This window comes from Bubalus kerabau, chromosome 16 (assembly GCF_029407905.1).
Source record: "Bubalus kerabau isolate K-KA32 ecotype Philippines breed swamp buffalo chromosome 16, PCC_UOA_SB_1v2, whole genome shotgun sequence".
In the NCBI taxonomy this organism is placed as follows: domain Eukaryota; kingdom Metazoa; phylum Chordata; class Mammalia; order Artiodactyla; family Bovidae; genus Bubalus; species Bubalus kerabau.
Window position 1 is genome coordinate 14937464 of NC_073639.1, and position 18193 is coordinate 14955656.

Below are 18193 nucleotides of genomic sequence, written 5' to 3' on the forward strand. Positions count from 1 at the left end.
TAGGGAAGCACTGTTAACTCACAGTTAGCTCACAGCTCATCCTTTTGGTGCATAATATTTTTCTTTAAGTGTGCACTCTCTTGGGGATTCCCTGGTGGTCCAGTGATTTGGATATTGCACTCTCACTGCTGAGGGTCCCTGTTCAATTCCTCTTTGGGAACTAAGATCCCACAGGCCTCCTGGATCGGCTTTAAAAAAAAATAGTGCATTCTCTTGCTCCTTTTAGAATGCAAGTACACAGTACTCAAATGAGTTATGGGGGTGGGGAGAATACTGTTATGAACATTGGGGAGTAACTTTTTAAATCAAGAGTTTTCATCTTTTCTGGATACATGCCCAGGAATGGGATTGCCAACTCATATAGTAGTGATATTTTTAGTTTTTTAAGGAACTTCCATACTGTTTTCCAATGTCCATCAACAGATGGATGAAGAATATGTGGTGTATGAGTTCAGTTCAGTTCAGTCACTCAGACGTGTCCGACTCTTTGGGACCCCATGAATCGCAGCACGCCAGGCCTCCCTGTCCATCACCAACCCCCAGAGTTCACTCAGACTCACATCCATCGAGTCAGTGATGCCATCCAGCCATCTCATCCTCTGTCGTCCCCTTCTCCTCCTGCTCCCAATCCCTCCAAGCATCAGAGTCTTTTCCAATGAGTCAGCTCTTCGCATGAGGTGGCCAAAGTACTGGAGTTTCAGCTTTAGCATCATTCCTTCTAAAGAAATCCCAAGGCTTATCTCCTTCAGGATGGACTGGTTGTATCTCCTTGCAGTCTGAGGGACTCGCAAGAGTCTTCTCCAACACCACAGTTCAAAAGCATCAATTCTTCAGTGCTCAGCTTTCTTCACAGTCCAACTCTCACATCCATACATGACCACTTGAAAAACCATAGCCTGGACTAGACGGACCTTTGTTGGCAAAGTAATGTCCCTGCTTTTTAATATGCTATCTAGGTTGGTCATAACTTTCCTTCTAGTCACCATCTGCAGTGATTTTGGAGCCCCCAAAAATAAAGTCTGACACCGTTTCCATTGTTTCCCCATCTATTTCCCATGAAGTGATGGGACCAGATGCCATGATCTTCGTTTTTTGAATGTTTAGCTTTAAGCCAATTTTTTCACTCTCCTCTTCACCTTCATCAAGAGGCTTTTTAGTTCTTCTTCACTTTCTGCCATAAGGGTGGTGTCATCTGTATATCTGAGGTTATTGATATTTCTCCCGGCAATCTTGATTCCAGCTTGTGCTTCTTCCAGCCCAGCGTTTCTCATGATGTACTCAGCATAGAACTTGAATAAGCAGGGTGACAATATACAGCCTTGACATACTTGTGACCTTCCAGGTGTTCAAACCGGTTTTAGAAAAGGCAGAGGAACCAGAGACCAAATTGCCAACATCCGCTGGATCATCGAAAAAGCAAGAGAGTTCCAGAAAAACATCTATTTCTGCTTTCTTGACTATGCCAAAGCCTTTGAGTGTGTGGATCACAATAAACTGTGGAAAATTCTGAAAGAGATGGGAGTACCAGACCACCTGACCTGCCTCTTGAGAAATTTGTATGCAGGTCAGGAAGCAACAGTTAGAACTGGACATGGAAGAACAGACTAGTTCCAAATGTGGTGTATATATATATATATATATATATACATACACATATACATGTATATACACAATAATATTACTTAGCCATAAAAAAGGATGAAATATTGCCATTTGCAGCAACATGGATGAACTTAGAGTTTATCATACTAAATGAAGTAACAGAGGCAAACAAATATTATGTGATTTGTCACTTACATGTGGAATCTAAAAAATAATACAACTGCATTTATTTACAAAACAGAAATGGACTCACAGACATAGAAAACAAACTTATGTTTACCAAAGGGGATAGTGATGTTGGTGGGAGAGATAAGAGCCTGCGATTAACAGTTATACACTGCTGCTGCTGCTAAGTCACTTCAGTTGTGTCCGACTCTGTGCAACCCCATAGACGGCAGCCCACCAGGCTCCCCCGTCCCTGGGATTCTCCAGGCAAGAACACTGGGGTGGGTTGCCATTTCCTTCTCCAGTGCATGAAAGTGAAAAGTGAAAGTGAAGTCTCTCAGTCGTGCCCGACTCTTAGTGACCCCATGGACTGCAGCCTACCAGGCTCCTCTGTCCATGGGATTTCCCAGTCAAGAATACTGGAGTGGGTTGCCATTTCTTCCTCTGGAGGATCTTCCCCATCCAGGGATCAAACTGCAGTGCCTCCCGAGTTGGCAGGCAGGTTCTTTACTACTGAGTCACCTGGGAAGTCATTGAGCATGTAGAACGGGCTATATTTATAGACAAGGAGTGCAAAGAGGAAGAAGTCCACCAAAGTCTAAGGAGTAAGTTCACTGGCTAAGAGGATGGGGAGAGATTCTTGGCGGACGTTCATCGGTCAAGAGACAGGTCTTAGCTGAAGGCATTTACAGCATATCAGTCTCAGTTCTTAAGTTTTGTTTCATTAGGGCACATGCGTGAGATTCTCCAAGTCACGTGCTCTGGTTCCATTTTAGGTTGAAATCCTTTCACAAGGTAAACTGCTTTCTGGAGTACTGTGAGCCATTCTAACAAAATATTGAACCCAGGGAGGGATTGTGGGAACTGCCCATTTTTAGCTGGTTGGTCAGAAGCACAGGTAATGATCTGGACCTTAGATTGGCATCTGAAGTCTGGGCATGGAGTGGGGGTGGCAGTCTGGACTGATCCGTTAACCTTGTGGTCAGACAGGAGCTCCAGGTAGATGGTGTCAGAATTGAGTGGAATTGCAGGACACCCAGCTAGGGTGTATAGAGAATTAGAGAACTGCTGCTGCTGCTGCTGCTAAGTAGATTCAGTCGTGTCTGACTCTGTGCGACCCCATAGATGGCAGCCCACCAGGCTCCCCCATCCCTGGGATTCTCCAGGCAATAACACCAGAGTGGGTTGCCATTTCCTCCTCCAATGCATGAAAGTAAAAAGTGAAAGTGAAATCGCTCAGTTGTTTCTGACTCTTCGGGACCCCATGGTCCATAGCCTACCAGGCTCCTCCATCCATGGGATTTTCTGGGCAAGAGTACTGGAGTGGGGTGCCATTGCCTTCTCCAAGAGAACTGCTAGGTGGGGAAAAACCCTCACACGCTTTGGTGGCCAGAAGTATTGCGAGTAGAGTGTTTGAAAGGAGAATTTTTTTCAGGGACTATAGCAGTCTAGTTATTTAACAATTCAAACACACTTTGCATATTTAGGATGGCTTATCTGGCAAACTCTTTCAATTGGGGGGAAAGTTACTAACCTGTAAGGAAGCAGATTGCCTGGGGTGCCTAACATAGATGCCAGCTACTCACTGAATTCTCAAATAGGCATTTGACGAGCCTGTCTGCTGTCATTTTGCCCACATCTCACCAGGACTGGTGTCTAGTTTCCCAGATTAAAGTAGCACAGTAGAACAAGGTTCGCTGAGAAGTCCAAGAAGTCAGTTTGATGGTGTGATGATGACAGAAGCAGAACCAAGGAAAGCAGACATACAAATGCAGAATGCATGGTGACCTCAGGCAAGGAGCATAATCATAGATCATCTCCTAGGACAGCATTCCATTCTACCAAGGCACACAGTTTACTGTTCATTACTGTGGCCCTGAGTTGCCAGAAAATTGTTACGCTATACTCAAGTAGTCAGTTTAAAAAGACATGGAAATATTTCCATCAAATCATTATTATTATTAGTCTCCATGCCTTAAAAATCTCAAGTTCAGTTAATGGGAAGATTCGCTGTGTTCTGTGGCTCAGTCGTCATCCTTTGCTCACGTTTTAATGATGCATCTGCTGTATGCCAGACACTGAGCTAGGAGCTAGATCTTTAGTGGTGGACAAAACTCACACCACAGCTGTCTTGATGGAGCTTGCAGAATTGTACTAGAGACGAACAGTTAGTTAACAGGCAAAACCCCTAAACACATAATTTAACTCCTGTAAAAGGTTACAAGAGAAAAGAACATGGGTATATCAGAGAACCCCAAGGGTGGGAATGAGGAGGTTTAGAACATGATTATTTATTTACAGTCACCAGGGAGGGCCAGAGAATGCCACATACAGGAGGAAGGCAGGAATGTGAGCATGGGGAGGAAGCAGAAGTGATGGGCAAGGGGTTTGAGAGAGAAAGGTTGGCAAGATAGAAGAGCTGCAAGGAGGATGGTGTGGCAGCAGAAAGTCACACAGAACATCAGAGGGAGCATGGAATGACTTGGATGTGAAGCAGCAGCCAGATCATGGAGGGCTTTGCAGACATTATGAGGAGATCAGGTTTTATTCAAAGAATCGTGGGAAGCCTTTGTAGGACTTCAAGCATAGCTGCTGGATAACCAGCTCTTTGTGTTTTACAGTGCGTTAATTATTTTTGTTTCTCTTTGCTTTTGCTCATATTTGTAGAAATGATGAAAGGATAAATCCATGAAGGTGCAGTGCAGAAATGAGTCCAAATTTATAGAGTTCCCAATCTCTAGCAGATTGAGAGGCCCTCTTTGAGAAACAGAATTACAAATACAAAGTGAGGGGCAGAGTTTTCCATTGACAGGCTGCACACAAGTGAAGGGTGCTGGAGATTAAGCTTCACTGTGTCTTGACATATCCACTCATTTTTTGTATCGTGGAAAGGGTATTTATAGATATTCCTGGCTTTAGGTAGTAACCAAAGTCAATGATCAAGTTCGAGAATGGCTCAAAGCACCATTCTTCAAAAGTCCTATCCTTTATTTTGTTCCTTTTTCCCCCTCTCTTTTGTTCCCCATCATCCAATGCCCTCTGACTCCAACAGGTCAGGTTAAAATTCTTTTGTGGTTGTTTTAGAATTGATTTGGATTTTTTCGGTTGAACTATTTCATCCTTCCACATCTGTGTATACGTCCTTTGCAGCAGTATACTCTGAGGGTTAGCGTGAGTGTGTATCTGAAATGGTATGGGACTGAGAGATGGGATGGAAAAAGGACAATGAGATTCATGTATGTAAATAGTCATGTGTTAGAGATTCCATGTTCTGGAAAAAAAATTTTACTGGAAAAATTCCAGGAGCCTGTTACAGTGATGTTACAAAGCTTTTGTTTTTAAGATCAAAGGCCCTGGAAAGGTGCTTTATTGAGTCAGAGCGCCTGCCTTTTTCTGTCCCACATTCCAGTCTCCTTTGAAATCTTATTGAACACTGTTGCCTATCTCATATCCTATTTGTCAAGCAGTTTTACTGTAAGAATTGGGGTCTATTCCATGAAATGCTCTCACTACAGAAATAGTACTCCATTTATTTATTTATAAAATAGAGGGAAAGATGAGCTGGCTAACTTACTCCATTCCAAAAGCTTTTGTAACAAAAGTTGAAATGAATGAAAATGATTGAGTTTGTAGGCCTGGTCTGCAGATACGAAAAACTGCTGGAGACTGTTGAGTGTGGAATGGCTTTAATTTACAGCATGGATCTCGGCCCAGGACACACCTGCTTTTGGTTAACTTTTACAGAAGAGAAAGACATACAGAGAGCAATAGCTTTCAGAAAGACTGGTCTTGAAACTAATCAGTGCTTGAAGCCTTAAGATGCTTACTGCATTAAACAATGGGGTATTGTTCTGGAGGAGTGGATGAGAAGGGGGACAGCAGTGGAATCTAACAGAGAGTTAGGCTGGCAGACCAGTTAGTGGGAACTCGGACAGAATCACCCCATCAAATGATTGCCTCCACGGGCAGGAGTGCCTGGGGATGCCTGGGAGCACCAGGCAGGTGTGATGAATGAGGATGTATAGACTTCAGTGTCACTCTCTACTCCGAGAATACTGCTCCTAGATTTTTGCTATGTGACTTAAATATCAACATATTTGATACTGATGGAACTAAAGAATGTTGGATGTTATTTCTTCTTTTTTGTACACCTCCAATGCTGCTGGTTCATTAAATGAATATAATGGGGTCCAATGGCGATACCCATTGATACAGGAGGAGAACATCCTTTAGTACACAGATTGTTCCACTGAAAGAGAGACTGGCTCTTCAGTTTCCACATTTTGCTGAAATGATGCTGCCTAGCAGAGTGACTAGGCAGAGCCTCCCGGCAGAGTCCTGGCACGGGGCATCCAGGATGATTTACAGCAACACTGAGTCATCAGGCATTTGGGTTGCACGTCTTGTAAATATGGAGTGAAAGAAAGAGGTCCCTGCCCCCATCAAGTAGAGAGGACAGAATGGTTACTCACGTCTCATTATCGTGCCCTTCATCTTCCTTTGAAAAAAGTTTTTAAGGTAGTATTGAAACCATCTGGGCTGCTTTGAAGTCAGTTTATTTCACTAAATTAAACTTTCTCAGACTGGGCCCTTTTTCTTTAAGTAATACCATGTAACATGTGATTAACTCTGGCACAAGTACACCAGTGTTTATAAATCTGACAATTTAGACTGTAGATGAAGGAAGCTGGCATTTTGTGCCAAATTTAGTCTGTTGGTAGACTCCAGTTTTTTCTTCCTGATATGGTTTTATATTAAAGTTTCCCTGTGCAGATAAATATCTTCCGTTTTAAGTTTCAGGTTACTTAAAGAGAAAGTATAGTATAGTGATCAAAAAACAGGGTTTAGGGTCAGAAAGAACCAGGTTCAAATATCAAGTTGACAACTTACTCTGTGACTTTGGGAAAGTAACTTTACCTCTCTGGGCCGCCGTAGCCTCGGCTGTCAAGTGACGGCAGTGGTAGCCAGCCTCCAAGATGGGCTCAGCGGTTCCTGCCTCCTGGTGTGCTTGCCTGTGTGGTCTCCTCCATGCTGAGTTGGATGGACTCATGTAACCAACAGGATATTGCAGAACTGATGGCATGTGACTTCCGAGGCTTCCACTGTGGCCTCTGCCTTGCCCCTTCTCTTGGATTCAGCCCGGGGTAAGCCAGGCACCATGCTGTAAGGGTGGTCAACAGTGTGAGGGAAGGCCCACTTGGCATGAATGGAAGTTTCCTGCCAGCAATCCATATATATGGGTGAGCTGTCTTAGAAGCACATCTTCCAGCTCCAGTGGAGTCTTCAGTAGATGTCTTGACTGCAACCTCATGAGAGATCCTGAGTTGGAAAACACTCATCAAGCTGCTCCCAAATTCCTGTCCCATAGGAACTGAGTGAGAGAATCGATGTTTATTGTGTTGAGCTGTAAAGTTCAGGATTACTGATAACAGTTCTAATGCTCATTCCCTCTCAGAGGATTGTGAGGAGGAGTAAATGCTACAGTGTAAGGGCTTTGCACAGAGTCTGGCACATACTAAGTGTTATTCAGAAAGATGAAAGCATTGGTAATAGATGGAACTTGACACCAGATGACAGATTCTCTCCAGCACCTGGACTCCAAATGCTTCGCATGGGTGTTGCGTTTCATTGATGAAGAATTCAAGATTTACAGTAGGATCCCGAGTGAATGGTAAATGGAGTGACATATCTGGTATTTCTTGTGTCCCGCCTCAGAGACTCCTAGCCCACGTTTTATTAATAATTTTAGCCTTGCTGTGGCAACCAGCTGCAGGATGGTGTTAGCCTGATGGCTCCTGCCTCAGTTGCATGAGCACCCCTTGTGCAATCATGGGGCTGCCTTAAGGCTCAGCTGTATGGGACCTTGCAACCCCTGGGATGCACATGAAAATCTGTCCCCATTAGGAGTGGGAGGTGGTGGGTGAAATCTCCCCTTTATGATTCCTTAGCTGGATGATTCTAAGACACCATCTACATGGCTCCTTGGAGATGTCCCCTGAGGGGATGGAGAGCTACTGCCCACAGCAGACATATGACCAATAGTGCATCTTCAGATTGGTTTTCTCTCTTTTGTCCCACTCATCACAGTCCCCGACTCCTGCTCCTTGGGCTCACTGCCTCAAATCAACTAAGAGCTCACCAGCCGTGGATGTCTCTGGCTCTGCTCCTTGGAGGTAAGCTTAGGCTGAGACAGCTGGCTCTAATAAGAGTTGGCTGAGTGTTGTTTTCTTGATGTGTGACCATGAAACCATGACCGTGATACCTGCTTCTCCCCTTGCACCAGTTTCCTGCTGTTCTGAGGACAAAACCTCAAACGTCTCATGTGGTGGCAGCAGCCTCCACAAACCGAGTCTTGTCCACACATGCAGCTTCCTCTTCCAGCTGGCTGCCCTGCATCTTCTCCAGCTTGGCCTCACTGGATGTTGTTCAATTCCTTTTACTTGACAGTTTCTCTGCAGTGTCTGAACCAAGCACATAATGGTTTCTTATGATGACTGGCTGTTGTCACTCTGCTCAGGTCTCAACCTAAAAACCACATCCCCAGGAAGGCCTTGAAGATGTCACTGTAAACATCCTCATTTCAACCTGAACTTCGTTTTCTTAACACTTTCTGCACTTGGAAGTATTGGGTTGGCTAGAAAGTTCTTTCGAGTTTTTCATAGCAGCTATGGCTTCCCTGGTGGCTCAGATGGTAAAGAATCTGCCTGCCATGTGGGAGACCCTGGTTTGATCCCTGGGTTGGGAAAATTCCCTGCAGAAGGGAAGGGCTACCTCTCCAACACTCTTGTTTGGAGAATTCCATGGACACAGGAGCCTGGCAGGCTACAGTCCATGGGATTGCAAAGAGTTGGACATGACTGACACACACATACACACACACACAGAAAAGCCTGAACAAACATTTTGGCCAGCTCAGTATTTTCCTAGTGTTTATGTTCCCCTCTCGAGTGTAGACTCTATGACAGCGGGATGGTGACTGTCATGTTCTTTATTGCTTAACGTTTGGCTTAGAGAACATTTCAATACATCGAATAAAAGAATGTACCTGTGCAAAATGCACTTGGCTGAGGATTTTCTGTGTTACTTTTTTTCAATGCCTTAATCTGTCTGTTTAAAACATAAATCATTTCCAGGGACTTCCCTGGAAGTCCAGTGGTTAAGACTTCACCTGCCAGTGCAGGGGTTGTGGGTTCAATCCCTGGCTGGGGAACTAAGATCCCACATGCTTCATGATCAAAAAACCAAAACATAAAACAGAAGCGATATTGTGACAAATTCAATAAAGGCTTTAAAAGTGGTTCACATTAAAAACACACACACACACACACATGAAACATGGATCATTTCCAAAAGGGCCTCCTTGAACTGCTGAAAGAAGGCATTACTTTAATAACACAAATGACAGATTTGTTGGTTACAGAAGAATTTACTTTCACATTTAGCTTTTTGTCACTTTGCTAAAGGCAGTATCATAGGCTTGCACCAACTGACGAACTGCCCTGGTAATGTGGATTATAATTTAGTTTACAAAAGGTGATTGACTGACAACTATTAGAGATTGTCTCTTTTGCATAGTCTGCTGCTGCTGCTAAGTCGCTTCAGTCGTGTCCGACTCTGTGCGACCCCATAGACGGCAGCCCACCAGGCTTCCCCGTCCCTGGGATTCTCCAGGCAAGAACACTGGAGTGGGTGGCCATTTCCTTCCCCAATGCATGAAAGTGAAAAGTGAAAGTGAAGTCACTCAGTCATGTCTGACCCTCAGCGACCCCATGGACTGCAGCCTACCAGGCTCCTCCGTCCATGGATTTTCCAGGCAAGAGTACTGGTGTGGCATGCTATTGCCTTCTCCTTTGCATAGTCTACCCCTGCTTAAGTAAAACTTGTTTCAACTCTTGTAATCTAAGCTCTACTTGAATGAGAAAAGACTTCTGCTTCTAATATATGTTGAAAGGACACTCTATTAATGAGTCTTGAGGAAATGGGGTGCCCATCTCAGGAAATCTTCTACCCATTTCAGACACAGCAGCACTATTTGGATGGCAGAGGGTCACATCATTATTCTACTTGAATATTTAAGGAGGGAAAGTCATTTGTGAATGAAGTCATTATTCAAAATATATAGGGTAAAGTCTAGGACCATCTTGTATTGGCATCAAAAGGCCTAAGTTTGTTAACTAATACTGCAAATCTGGAACTGTATCATAATTGTATTATGGAATGGGTACTTCTATATTTAATCCTATAATTAAATATAATAATATTTAAATTCTATATTTAAAACAAGTTTTGTTTTTTTTTTAATGAATATATTTGCAAAGGGCTTCCATCATAGCTCAGTTGGTACAGAATCTGCCTGCAATGCAGGAGACCTGGGTTCACTTCCTGGGTCAGGAAGATGTGGAGAAGGAAATGGCAACCCACTGCAGTATTCTTGCCTGGAAAATTCCATGACAGAGGAGGCTGGTGGGCTATACAGTCCATGGGATCCCAAGATTTGGACACGACTTAGTGACTAAACCACCACTGTGTTTTCAAAATAGAAGTGTTTGCTGAAAAAAATTAACCTAAAAGTTGAAAATTATGTTTTATTTGGTGAACAAATCTGAGGACTTAAACCCAGAAGACAGTGTCTCAGCTATCTCGAAGGACTGCTCTGGAGAAGTAAGGAAGGAGCTTCTAGAGGAGTTTCTACAACTAAAACCAGGTAGTTGGAACATCAAAACATCACTGTTAATTGAAGAAAACCAGACACCTCAAGTTAGTGAATTTACTGCTTTTCTGTGTATGGGAAGATGCAGGAATCTGGGCTCACTGAAATCATTTCTTTGATATGCGCCTTAACAATGTTGTTTTCCACCCTGTATGGTCGCAGGTGGTCGCCATGACTGAAGGCTTGATGACCACAACATCCTTTGTTTTCTGATATAGAAGGCAACATTTTTCAGTCTCAGAAGTCGACTCTGGTAGATCAATAGTGCACAAAGATAGCTCCCTTGATATTTTACAAAGGGCTGTATACTAAGTTTATGATGTCCTTCACAGTTTTAAAGATCACACACTTTATGTGGTGAGAAACCATTGATTCAACATATATTTATTGAAAGCCTACTGTGTCCCAGATGCTTCTCCAGGCAGATGAGATATAGCAAGAACAAAATATAGTTTAGTATATTCTCTTCAAGAGCATGTTTTGCCATGGCAAAGGGCTTTGCAAAAACCTCATGGAAAGGGAATGGTTTCTATCATTGGGAATCAATGTTGGTAACCTACAGGAAATTGGCAGCAGATTTCCCATGGTGTTTTCTGAAGCACTAGTGTGGTTAGCTGCTCAGTCACGTCTGACTCTCTACAATCTCATGGACTGTAGCCTGCCCAGCTCCTCTGTCCATGGAATGCTCCAGGCCAAAATACTGGAGTGGGTAGCCATTCCCTTCTCTGGGGGATCTTCCCAAGCTAAAGATCAAACCCATGTCTCCTGCATTGCAGATTCTTTACCAGCTAAGTCACCAGGGAAGCCCAAGAATACTGGAGTGGGTAACCTATTCCTTCTCCAGCAGATCTTTCCAGCCCAGGAATCAAACTGGCGTCTCGTGCATTGCAGGTGGATTCTTTACCATCTGAGCCATCAGGGAAGCACTAGAATCTTCCGAAGAGGAAGGTCACATATTTCATTGAGAGCCAGCTGTTCCAGCAGTTTATTTGAAGGCTAGAAATGTTCATATTCTTGAAGGAAATGTAGATAGCACTGAATTCAGCTAATTGAACTCATGTCTCACTCAGCCACTCTTCTGAGTTCCCTCTGGAAGAACTGCATCCAGAGAAGACAAAGGCTCTAAGACAAGTCCTGGGAATTAAGGATCATATTTTGATCCAGATCTGATAATGCAAGATACATTCAAAGTTAATTTCTGGGGCAAAATGGAAGAGATCCTGAATGTGCACTAGATCAGTGGTCCTAAAGCTTGAGTACGCATCGGAATCATCTGCAAAACCAGAGTAATAGATCCTTCAACCTAACCCCAGAAATGCTGACACATACTGAGGTTTGAGAACCACTCCCCCAGATGTTAAAATCCATTTGGTGATGCACTGTCTGCCATAGTTTCTCAGAGATTTCCAGAGTCATTGGGTGAGACAGCAGGTTTCTATGGTGCCTTGCCTGATGTAGACTCCTTCTGCTTCTGAAAATCTATATAACAAACAAAAAGAAAAAAAGTCACAAAGATGACATTGCAAATGACATTGTAAATTATGTTAACTCTGGGTGATATGGTTCAATTTTAGACAAAGTACTCTTTTGATTAATTCTGGAACTAAGTAACATACTTTCATTTTTAAAAAATTGGATTATAGTTGCTTTATAATGTTGTGTTAGTTTCTGCTGTATAGCAAAGTGAGTAAGCTACAGGTATACATATATCCCCTCCTATTTTGGATTTCCTTTTTTCATTTAGGACACCACAGAGCATTAAGTAGAGGTCCCTGAGTTATACAGTAGTAGGTTCTTATTATTTATCTATTTTATACATGCTGCTGCTGCTAAGTCACTTCAGTTGTGTCCGACTCTGTGCGACCCCATAGACGGCAGCCCACCAGGCTCCCCTAACCCTGGGATTCTCCAGGCAAGAACACTGGAGTGGGTTGCCATTTCCTTCTCCAGTGCATGAAAGTGAAAAGTGAAAGGGAAGTCGCTCAGTTGTGTCTGACTCTTTGCGACCCCATGGACTGCAGCCTACCAGGCTCCTCTGTCCATAGGATTTTCCAGGCAAGACTACTGGAGTGGGGTGCCATCGCCTTCTCCGTTTATACATACTAGTGTATATAAATTCCAGTCTACTCCTCTCACACACTAGTAAAATACGAGTAAAGTACTTTGTCTAAAATTCTCCAAGCCAGGCTTCAGCAATATGTGAACCATGAACTTCCAGATGTTCAAGCTGGTTTTAGAAAAGGCAGAGGAATCAGAGATCAAATTGGATCATTGAAATAGCAAGAGAGTTCCAGAAAAACATCTATTTCTGGTTTATTGACTATGCCAAAGCCTTTGACTGTGTGGATCACAACAAACTGTGGAAAATTCTTCAGGAGATGGGAATACCAGACAACCTAGCCTGCCTCTTGATAAATCTGTATGCAGGTCAGGAAGCAACAGTTAGAACTGGACATGGAACAACAGACTGGTTCCAAATAGGAAAAGGAGTACATCAAGGCTGTATATTGTCACCCTGCTTATTTAACTTGTATGCAGAGTACATCATGAGAAACGCTGGGCTGGAAGAAGCACAAGCTGGAATCAAGATTGCCGGGAGAAATATCAATAACCTCAGATATGCAGATGACACCACCCTTATGGCAGAAAGTGAAGAAGAACTAAAAAGCCTGTTGATGAAAGTGGAAGAGGGGAGTGAAAAAGTTGGTTTAAAGCTCAACATTCAGAAAACGAAGATCATGGCATCTGGTCCCATCACTTCATGGGAAATAGATGGCGAAACAGTAGAAATAGTGGCCGACTTTATTTTTTTGGGCTCCCAAATCACTGCAGATGGTGACTGCAGCCATGAAATTAAAAGATGCTTACTTCTTGGAAGGAAAGTTGTGACCAAGCTAGACAGTATATTAAAAAGCAGAGACATCACTTTGCCGACAAAGGGCCATCTAGTCAAGGCTATGGTTTTTCCAGTGGTCATGTATGCATGTGAGAGTTGGACTATAAAGAAAGCTGAGTGCTGAAGAATTGATGCTTTTGAACTGTGGTGTTGGAGAAGACTCTTGAGAGACCCTTGGACAGCAAGGAGATCCAACCAGTCCATCCTAAAGGAGATCAGTCCCGAGTGTTCATTGAAAGGACTGATGCTGAAGCTGAAACTCCAATACTTTGGCCACCTGATGTGAAGAGCTGACTCATTGGAAAAGACCCTGATGCTGGGAAAGATTGAGGGCAGGAGGAGAAGGGGACGACAGAGGATGAGATGGTTGGATGGCATCACTGACTCAACGGACATGGGTTGGGCAGACTCTGGGAGTTGGTGATGGACAGGGAGGACTGGTGTGTTCATGGGGTTGCAAAGAGTCAGACACGACTGAGCGACTGAACTGAACCAATATTTTCATTTGTTGTTATCCAAGCATTACAATTAGGACCTGAATTTGGACCCTTGCACCACTGACTATAGAGCAAGAGATCTTTAAATCTTTTTTTTTTTTTTAAACTTTACATAATTGTATTAGTTTTGCCAAATATCAAAATGAATCCGCCACAGGTATACATGTGTTCCCCATCCTGAACCCTCCTCCCTCCTCCCTCCCCATACCATCCCTCTGGGTCGTCCCAGTGCACCAGCCCCAAGCATCCAGTATCGTGCATCGAACCTGGACTGGCAACTCATTTCATACATGATATTTTACATGTTTCAATGCCATTCTCCCAAATCTTCCCACCCTCTCCCTCTCCCACAGAGTCCATAAGACTGTTCTATACATCAGTGTCTCTTTTGCTGTCTCGTACACAGGGTTATTGTTACCATCTTTCTAAATTCCATATATATAAATCTTAAGGGAGTTTTTATTTTAAATGTATACCAATAGTATGTGGAATCAGGTAAATCAGTGAGCAGTAGGGAGATGTGAATTGTGTGACTAAGACTGCTGCTGCTATTGGTTAAAGTCAATGGTTTGAATCGCTTAAATCAGGATGGGGAACACATGTATACCTGTGGTGAATTCATTTTGATATTTGGCAAAACTAATACAGTTATGTAAAGTTTAAAAATAAAATAAAATTTAAAAACAAAAAAACAAAAAAAAACAAAGAGAGTCTTATAAATTTTTATTTTCTCTTCTTTGAATGTTACTCAGTTTAATGCATTTCTAAACTGAAAAACAAATACTACTAAAAATACTAGATTATATAAATTCTTCTTGGGCCACCTTTGCAAAGATTTCTTTCCAAAAGATGGTGGCAGCGATTTTTCCTTTGGTACTTTCTCCTAGCATTCTGAACTTGATGTATAGATTGTATGTTTTGTAGTACATCGTTCTTTTCTTAAAATTTTTTGAGTTTTTCTTTACAAAAAGTCGTGGGAATTTACCAGCCTGAATCATAAATCTTTGCTGCAGTTGACTGCAACACACTTGAATTGCACAACAAAATGAACATACAATTAAAAATTTGGCAGATCTGGTCATTGTTTTAAGTATAGTTCAGCCCCAAGGAAAAATGAAAACCAAGTTATAAGTTGAATTGTATATAGTGTATAGAATGAAGCTTTGAAGTAAGAATAGAATTTAGAAGCTGTCACAATCCTTGCCTAAAGCAAATATATTCGCTTTTGCAATATTTTCTTGAATTAGAATTCTATGCTTACCAGCTGCTATAAATCACTTTTTCCTTTATTACAGAGTTGGACACTGTGATACCTTAAAGTGGGTGTTGCTTATCTTGGGAGTGGTGTGGAAGTTGAATGAGTAGGGGAAGGAATTATTGCTATTTAACAACTGTTTGCAAAGATTCCAGTGTTCTTGGGAGGGAGCAGGAAGTATTAATTTAAAAATAGTTCCCGAAGCCAAAAAGTTGAGGGAAGAATAAAGCATTTTATTTTTTCATCTGTTTGGATTACCTCTAAGGAGATGAGTAATGAATGAAATTCAGGATTAGTACACAGGAAGGGCCCCTGAGAGACCGTCTAGACTCTAGGCCATCTTCCTCTTTCACAGAACTCCTCCTGACATTTTTGGAGAGAAACTCCTCTGCCATATTCTTAAGGACTCTGAAGGAAAGGGAATTAGGGAATTCTGAATAACCACTCCAGCATCTAATAAAAACTTCATCATCAAAAATTTTTTAATACTTTTTTTACCATCTCTAATTGAAATTTATATTTTCTTAGGACCTAGAAACTCAGTCATTTTATATCTAGATTTATATAGTTTATTTTTCCTGTCCATTAAAAAAATTGGTCAAAATTATTTTTAGTTCTAAAACACTTGGAAAAATCTCTGTCCTATGCCTTAAAATTTCAAGCTCTGTGTTCATTTACCCATGGTATTTTTCTAAGTCAGCAACAGAGCTCCCTTTACTGTCACTGATGCATTTTAAATTACTTTTGGGGAAAATTTCCTGGTAAAATTGTTTTGTGTCTTCCACACGTCTTTCATGGTAGTTATAAAAATTTCCAACATAGATTTCAGCTAAGATGGCCCTGCATGAAAAGATGAATCTTCTTTTTATCTCCCCAACTCCAGTGCTATGTAAAGAAAGGAAAATAGTTTTAAAGAAGACATTTGTAAATAATATAAATGCAAACATGACAGATCCTGGTGAGTACTTAGAAAAATTTCCTTATACTTCCATACGAGGATTAAAAACCCACTGCTTTTCCTTTTCTTTACTACTCCCAGCCTGCAGAGGCTGGCTCACTCACTTTACTGCATTTCAACACTTTGGGATCACAGAATTTGTCACTGCCACTTGGCTCTTAAACTTACCCTACTTTGGAAGTCATTTCTTGTTGTAGGAAGTCAGATTTTCCTTTAGGAACATTTTTGCCTGACTATGGAGTAAGGTGGGACCTCTCTGATTGGCTTCCATGACTTTCCATGTTCCATTTTTCCATGATTTTCATGTCTCCATTGAGGCAGACTGTGAGACCTTTCCCTGGAACCCTTATTTGCATCTCTTTGGAAAAGATTTGGAATTTATTGCTGCTCTGCTTTGCTCCTGTTCCACCTGCATGTATTGCAGTTTCTCCCTGTGAATGAAAGCTTTACATACTTGACACACAAATATTAAAATTGTTTAACAACTTACTACTCAAAAATGCTTATCTATTTGGGGATGGCTCTGTTAATTTTGGTATACATTTGTTGAAGAGTATGCAGTCAATAAAAATACAGAATTTGTAGTGACTTGGAAAAATACTTGTGTTAATATGCCTATTAAGTGAGAAAAGTGGGATGCAAAATTGTATATATACTATGACCAGAGCTAAGTAAAATACAAAAACAAAAAGAACTCTGCTTCCTTCTAAAACATATATGCTTAGGAAAAGTCTGAAAGAGAAGTTGCTAAGTCATGGTTGATAGAGAATGGTGAAACCTTTGGCAATTTCCTGTTTTCCACTTTGTTTTCAAAATTTCTGTAATTGATTTGGTATCACTTCTATAGTGTAAATAAAAATTCAGTACCTTCCCTTTTAAGCAAAGCAACCTAATCATTACTATCATTAGACACCCATTTGCTTTTCAATACCTTAAAAGAGCAATTTCTCATTCTGTAAGTGATGTTGGTCATTGGAAAAAAGAGAAAAGAAAAAAGGTATATAAATAAAATATTGAATTCACCTTTCTTTTATAAAAACTTTTTTTTGGCTGCACCATGCAGTATGTTGGAGGAGGAAATGGCAAACCACTCCAGTATCCTTGCCTGGAAAATCCCATGGACTGAGGAGCCTGGTGGGCTGCAGGCCATGGGGTCGCAAAGAGTCGGGCACAACTGAGCTGCTAACACATGCAGCATGTGGGATCTAAGTTCCCAGATCAAAGGTTGAACCCGTGCCCACTGTAGTGGAAGCCCAGAGTCATAACCAGTGGACCACCAGAGAAGTCTCATAAAGCTCTTTTTAATGTAAGTATAAAAGAAGTTTTTCAAGACTTTAATCTGATACAGTTTGCTCATGATCGTCAAATCTTTATTCAGGATAAGTTCTTCAGTTCAGAGGCAGACATTGAGACTCAGAAAGCAGGGTGATTTGCCACATTGAGCTGCAGTGCTGAGTCTAGAACATTCACCTCCAGCTGGCCATTAGAACTGCCTTCCCACCATGACTGCGTCCCTCCATAGCCAAACTAAACTCAAAGTCTTTTTTGGTCTGGAACAGTCTTAGTTTTGCATTGCTGTTTCATCTGACATGCTTAAGAGCCAAAGAATATGAGAACAGTTTTGCATATATCTACTCTGCCAAAATTAACACGCACTGGCAATGGGGCTACTGAAGCCATTTAGAGGTCTTCAGTTCTGGGGCCAGGCCCTCTTTCCAATATGAATCACTTGAGCAGGGTGCTTGCAGAGAGTGACCATGCTCTGTTTGTGCTGGGGTACAGGAAGCGATCTTGGGAAAGGCTGTTTCCCAAAATGCAAATATTCACACACAGCTAATAAAGAGAACTTGTGGGAAATGGCTCCCCATCTAGCTTTTGCACTGCTTTCCCCCTCAGCACTAGGGCATGTTTTCCTGCTTCCATTTTTGTTCGTGTTGTTAACACTGTTTTGGGACAGCTCTGTTTATTACTGCTTCCAAAAAAATTTCCGTACCATGGGACATTTGTTTTGGCTAGTCGGAAGAAAGTTTGCATTTTCTGTCTCTTTAGGAGATGGAGAATACGAAGAGTATTTATTAAGGGAAATGTGACATTGCTCTGTGTTTGGCAG